Raw genomic sequence first — 7,469 nt, forward strand, 5'->3', positions numbered from 1 at the left:
CGTAGATCCACAACTGTGGGTCCGGCCGAACTCAATTATATGAATTAGTTTAAGTAGATCAAGTACAAGGAAAAAGAAGGAATTTAGGAAAGTTGATTATTAAACTACAAATAATTAATAGTAAAGACGAGGTGGGGCGGGGGGGGTCCTAAGTTTTTTAGCCTTAAGAATCACCCCGTGCAACATAAATAATACTTCGTAACTTTCTCAAGGTGGGGTGTTACTCATATTATTCAGCGGGCACAGACTATCATCTCCTGCTACCTGATTACTATCTTTAAGTTGTTACCTAAAGCGCACTAGTTGGTTCTAAACCATACCCTATGCATGCACTACCGTCCCATGCCTATGGTCCTGGAGGCTTTGGACCTCTTTTTTGGTAGTTCAAGACTTCAACTTTGGTTGCTAAGAAATGATAAAACTAATCGTCATGCAAAACAGGTTGGACTTCATATAAAAGCACTTAAGGGCTCAAGTTAGCCTCCACACTTAAACAGCAAATGCACGCAGACTAATTAACATTGATAGTGACAGATTTTAAACGAGTTAAGGTTGCAGAATCCTATAGGCAGGATCTCAATGTGATTCTGGATTTTAATACACGCAGCAGTTTCTGATGTAAAGTCCTTCCCTTTAATACGATTTCTAAAAAACCTACGTAGTTGCCTATTGATTACAAGCATAAGAGATTAAAACCTATAGACATGATTTCTAGGTGATTCACGCAGTAACTAACCATGGTAATCGCAGGAGTATGTTAAGAATTACTTAGTCGAGTCCTATGGGCATGGTTTCTAGTAGTGATAATTGGCACAGTGTTGAAAACTCTTTAAAGAAACGAGCACGACAATAATTAAAACTGATTATGGACCCTATAGACATGATTTCTATAATCATAATTAAACTAGTTTTAGGTCCTATAGGCATAATTTCTATAGTTAAAAACTGATTTCAGATCCTATACGAATGATATCTAAATCATAAGTTAGGCAGTGTGTAAGTTAATAGAATCATATACGCACATTGAGATTTTAATTATTCGATATCCTATAGGCATGATTTCTAACAGGTCAAAGCAGAACACATTTTGAACCAAATTAAGATCCTGTAGACAGGATTTATAACACGAACTGACTGAACAAGTTTGAGCATAATGACACATTTTGAGCAAAATAGAATACATATAGGCATGATTTCTACCCACAAATGTAAGATAAAACCCCTTCCCCAATTTTACTAATACCCCAAAATATTGTCACAAGAATTATTACAGCCCCAAAATGAATAGAGTAAATTACAAAAATAAACAACTATAGAGAGCCTACAATAGGCCCAAAGATACACCCGACCAAAGCCAGGCCTTCATTCCCATGGTTCACAATAGCCCAAAAATTACATCTTCATGGACATGAGGCAGCCAGGAATAAAGTGATTCACCCAGTGGGTATAAAACAAAGTGGAGCATAGAAAACCAAGACCCTAGTGTGTCAGAGTTCCCAAGAGCTTCAAGAATCCAGGGCAGTGCTCACACTAGAGAGGTTAACAGAGATAACTTAGAGGGGGAGACTAGGGGCCAAGTCCTAGTGCGTCAGAGTTCACAAGGGTCTCACATGAACCCTGAGCAGTGCTCACACTAGGGAGGTCAAAGGACAGAGCCCAAGTAGACTTGGCTTTCATCCGGCTAAGAATTCAAAGGGACCAGATAGTAAGGGAGTAAAATGAGGTTGAGGGGGATGTCGATGCCCCCTTTTTTCTTGCGAAATCGGGTTTATGACATTTGGGAGGACTCGTTTCCTTTTAGGAATTGGGTTTTGAATTGAAGAGTCGCCACCTAATGATTAAGTGCATTAGGAAACTAAGAAGAACTTTGATTTAGAAAACCAGAGATTGGGTAAGGGCTTGAAATTATCCCGAGGGGAAGATGTTAGGCACCCCTCGAGATCCACTAGTGTGGTTCCCGGCCATACTAAATTGTGAATTTAAGTGCAAACAACAAGTAGACAAGCAAGAATTACAAATACGAGGGGGGGTTTTCATGTAATGGTTGCAAGAAATTAAAATTAAAAGAAGTTAAAGAAGCTGGAATTTAAGAAAAAGCAATTTTGAGTTTTGAATAAATAAACCAGTAAAGGGATTTTCACATAGTTATGGTAAGTAATTAAAAGAAGTTAAAGAAGCTGAAGTTTGAGAAAAGAAGTTTTTTGAAATAAAATGAACAAGTAAAGGGAGGGGGTCCTAGGTTTATAAATAATATGAATCACCCCACACAACACCCGGTAACCATTTATACACGTGGTGTTATCGCGTGGTCATCATATCCATATCTACCCTTTCCTATTAAATGCGGAATGGTCTCGTTTTACTTATTGCAATCTATTACCCGCCCCCATCCTATCAGCCCCGGAGGTATTTTGGACTACTAATCCTAAAGGGAAGGGATGTGAGGTTTTATGGTTTCAAAGGACAAAATTCTAAGGCGACAATCAAAACACATATGTAACAAATATGGAGGAAGAAACAAACAACAGATAGAAAGGGCTCAAAAAAACCTCCTTAAAAACAAAGAGAAGCATATAGTTTAGCATGTCTTTACACGTATTGATTAGGGTCTGATTAAACTTAAGAGTTGTGGCAGACTGATCTATTACATATTTGATAAGAAGCCCGAATCAGGCCTGCCTGCTGGTTGTAGTTAATAAAATTTGATTCAATTTATAAGTTACCCTATGGCTTGCCTAAGTGTTGAACGAAAACCTATAGGCATGATATCTATTAGTTTTAGAAAAGAAGTATATTGATTTTAAAGAAGAGGACTTGTTAAAAATATAAATTCTGCAGATGTTAATCATTTGCTACTACTGATTTAGACTTATAAGCGAGTGGTCGATTCAGATTTAGTTGACAACTCCTATAGGCATGCTTTCTACGTGCTATTGATTTTAAAACATTTTTTACAATCGAAACAAGAGTGCAGAAGTCCTATGGGCATGGTATCTAAATGCTGTTAGTTATTTTAAACCTATAAACAGGTTTGCCTAGTGACAGACGATGATGCAAAATTCAGGAAGTCCTATAGGCATGTTAGCTATATGATATGCAGCATTTGGAGATGACTTATAGACATGTTCTCTACATAATGTAGAAGTGCAGAAACCTATAGACATAGTATCTATATGAAATACAGAATCCTATAAACATGGTTTCTATATGAAATGCATAACTTATAGACATGGTATCTATATGAAATACAGAATCCTATAAACATGGTTTCTATATGAAATGCATAACCTATAGACATGGCATCTATATGAAATACAAAAATGAAAGTTGAAAGCAGGATATGAGTGCAGGAGCATAATAATTCCCTATGAACATGATATCTACCCCTTTTGCACGCATGATTGACCCTCCCCTTTTCACTAACAGCCCCAATAGTTATTACAAGTTATTACAGCCCAGAATGAATAAGAAAAGGTAAAATTACATCAGAGAACTAAAAATTTACAACCAAGGAGAGCCTGATTCAGGTTTCCTGCCTGAAGCATGAAGTAAACTAACTCAGAAGATCAAGATCCAAAGCTTTTATCGTTTGGGGTGTGTCAGAGTTCTCTAAGAGCCTCATGGACTCCAGGCAGTGCTCACACCCAAATATATTGCAAGATTGAGTCATAGTGTAGTATGGAAAGGCCAGCCCTCAAATGTCCAAGTTCAGAGGGATCTCAAGGTCCCAAAGCAAGGCTCATAGGAGGGGGGCAGAACTTAGAAGCTAAGAGAGAGTGTAAGTGCAGAGAGGGAATTCTGGGGAAAAGCAAAAGACAGGCTAGTGGTCATACCTAGCAATTGAAGTGCTGGCACACCCCAACCAGCCTGTTAGGCCACATTGTTTGGGAGTTAGGATCCCCTAAGGGATCAAGTCCAAACATGAGCAACAACTTGGATGTTGCCATGTTCTGAACTTCAACTCAAACACATAGAAGGGGACAGGGGTGCAGGGATTCACAGTAAGAACATATGCAAAGAAATTGACATGCTGATTAACATTAAACATAGGCAGTAAAGCAGACAGGGGTGTACAAGCTATAAAATAAACACATTGGGATGAGGCTGAAAACCAAACTAGAACATACCAGTTTCAGGGAAACAAGAGAAGCAAGCAGTAGTCTTGTAAAGCCAAAGTGCAAGCAAATAGTCAGAATGCTATGATTAGAGGACTATGATACTTGAGTAGTGTAAAAGTATTGAATTGAGAGTGTGTGATTGAAAGTGTCTGAAAAGTGTCGAATTCAAGGTGTTGGTGAGAAGGGAGTCGTGCCCTTTTTATAGTGTAGAAGGCAAGCAGAATAAGGTAGGAGAATAATTTGAAAATCAATTACAAAAGTTTCCCTTTAATTAAGGGATTCTGATTTCAAACGGGTAAAATAATTAAGGAAAGAGATTGATCAAAACCTTTTCCAAAGCAGTACAAGAAGGGTAAATACACAGAGATTTATTTAAGGAAAAAGTCTGGTAGCACACGGTTTGTGCAAATAAGGAAAGGAAATCAATTAACAGCCAGTAAATCACAAGGTCTGAATTTGGTATGGATGAATCCAGTCAGAAAAGGTGAAGAAAGGTTTTACTTAAGGAAAATCAGTAACAATCAATCAAACCTAAAAAAAGGATTCTGAATCAATCATAAGTTGGAAAACCTTTTCGGAAGAAAGAGTTCATCACACATATAAAAACACACAGCCATGCTTAAGCACGAAGAACTACCATGCTAATCAGTAGAAGAGTCTAGCATAGAAAAAGTTCAGAGTCATAAACAACAAAGTTCAAAATTGGCTCATAGACTCAGAATGAGCTAAAAGAGTCAAGGGTCCCAAAATAGAACCCCAGTTCAACACCTGACCCAACCTGTCAAGACCCCCAAATTCTAGGGTTTCCACTTCGAATCAGATACAGAGATGAGGAGGCAAGTAATTGAAGCAGGCTCAGAGATCTCTTTCAGAGACTCATGAGAAAACAAATAGATACAATAGCAAGTTCGAAACAACAGAGTGAAGAAACTGATTTGAAGCATAGTGAGAGTAGAAGGAACATGTTTAAGAAAACCTGGGACTTAAACAAGTTCAGAAGAGAAAAGAGATAGTATAACACTTAAGAAAACAGTAGAAGAAACACGTTTAAAGGGAACTCAAACAAGGTCCAGTAGAAGGCAAACAAAACTGAAGAACTCAGTATGAAATACATACAGTAGGAAAGCACAAAATACTGGAAAAATATAGCAAAGAACTATAGGAAAACACAGCAAGATAAACATGCGAGCATGGTCTAGGAACATAGTAGAAAAACAAATCACAGAAGAATCATGTAGGGTAGAAAGAAAGCATAAGAAAATAGTGGAAGCACATGCGTGACAAATACACACAAAGAAAGGAAAAGACAAGTCGGAAAAATATTTTGAACCTTTCAGAAAATCCTAAATCAAAGAGAAGGGGTTTTAAAGGATAATTTTGAAAGAAAAATTGGGCAAAACGTTTAAAACTACAGTAGTGCACAGATATAGAACAATCTAAGAAAACAATCAGAGAAAACCTCGAATAGCTAGGGTTTCAGAGGAACCCTAAAACGAGAAAGGCTTGGAAAAAGTCTGATCTGAGTCGAATAAGTCAGAGATAGGCTCATAATGCTTTGATACGCTGGAGCAAGGCCGGAGAGGCCATAGAACCTTGAATCGGAGAAGATCTGAACGGATGCCATCGAGGTCAGACCTCGAAACTTTGTTTAAAAGCAGAGAGAGATGGGTTCGGGCCATCCATGGCCGGAGAGTCCATGGATTCCGGTGAGGTTGTGGTTGAAGATGGTGAGAGAGGCTAGGGTTTCAAGAACCTTCGAGAGAGTTTGAGGGGGGGGGTGTTTGGAGGCGGCTGAGAGATGGGAAATGAACGAATTAGGGTAGTCGTTTGGGTTTAATTATGGAAAGGTGGATAGGGGTCGTTGATCTCAGAGATCAACGTCCAAGATCAAAAGGGGTTGGGTCGAGTAATTTTGAAACGGGTTAAGGGTTGGGTTAAATGGAATTGGGCTGGTCCGAAATTGGGTCAATTAGGGGAACCAATTTTGGCTATAATTGAAATAAAATGAGGCCACATTTTAAATAGCCAGTTTTTCCCTTTTAAATTTATAAAAATAGTAAAATGATTTTTTGAAACAAATTGAAAGCATTATATTAATTAATAATATATAATCATTAAATTAAAAATACTGGAATAAATTTTATAATTAAAAATGCTGTTACTTCTTAAAATAGGCTAAAATCGCAATTGTATGTAATTTAGCTTTTAAAATACCAAATAAATTTGTAGAAATGTATAAAAATTTACCCTATCTGTATTTTGGTATAAATATGAGAATAAAATAAGTTATTCACCAAAATGATAATTTTGAGAATAATTATTGGTTTTTGTACTGCTAAAATGGGCAATAAATTGATTTAAAAAATCCTTTAAAAATTAGGAAAAAAATACTAAACGCTTGGGCATACTTGTATATGCTATTTTGAAAGTATTTGCATGTAAAAATACATAGGGAAAAATTGGGTATCAACAGGGGACACCACTGAAGGGCAGAACCAAATTAAGCACACAAAAGATAGCAGACATGCTTGGATTTAAGACAAACTTAACCAAATTTTAGGAAATGAGTTTGATCACATAATGCACATGTTAACAAGCCAAATTACAAGACAGATTTATGGTGAGAGAAGAAAGAATTCAGATTATGTTAAGTACAAAAAGCTAGTGTCACAAGAAGAAATCATATCCATTAGCAATAGGACCTAATATGCTGAGAACTACTTAGGGAATTCACTGGGAAGTCAGAACAGGATCAAACAAGATACATCACAGCAAATTCAGAAACAGACTGGATACTTACTTGAAGAATACATTCATGCTTAGTCAACTAAAAAAGGATAGGAGGGCTAGCAGCAAACTTAAACTTTCAAGAGGTGGTTATCAGTAACACATAGGCTAGACAGAGTCTAAGCGAATTAACCAACTCCAAGTAGGTCTAAACATGTTTCAAAGCATAAACGTAATGACACTTAGATTGGCAAAGTCAAGAATTGAAGTAGGACAGTTAGAACAAGCCGGAAACATATCGAGCAATAATCTTCAGAAGTGAAAACACATGTTATTGTCAGGAAAGTGTAAATGAAATGGCAAAAGTTTTGTAACTCACCAGTTCAAATGAAACAAGAAAGAAAGGATCCCACAGTATGTGAATATCACCAAAAGAGCAAGAACTCAGAATTTCTAGCCTTGGCTTTCAGCCGGCCAGGAACTGAAGTGCAGAACAAGATTATTCAAAAGCAAAGAGCACACAACATAGTTTTGTAGTTTTCTTAGTGACTTTTTCGTTCTTTAAGGGGAAAGGTGGAAGGGTTTATATAGTGTAGGAATTGAACACATAAACATGGAAAATCA

This window comes from Nicotiana attenuata, unplaced genomic scaffold (assembly GCF_001879085.1).
Source record: "Nicotiana attenuata strain UT unplaced genomic scaffold, NIATTr2, whole genome shotgun sequence".
NCBI classification, from domain to species: domain Eukaryota; kingdom Viridiplantae; phylum Streptophyta; class Magnoliopsida; order Solanales; family Solanaceae; genus Nicotiana; species Nicotiana attenuata.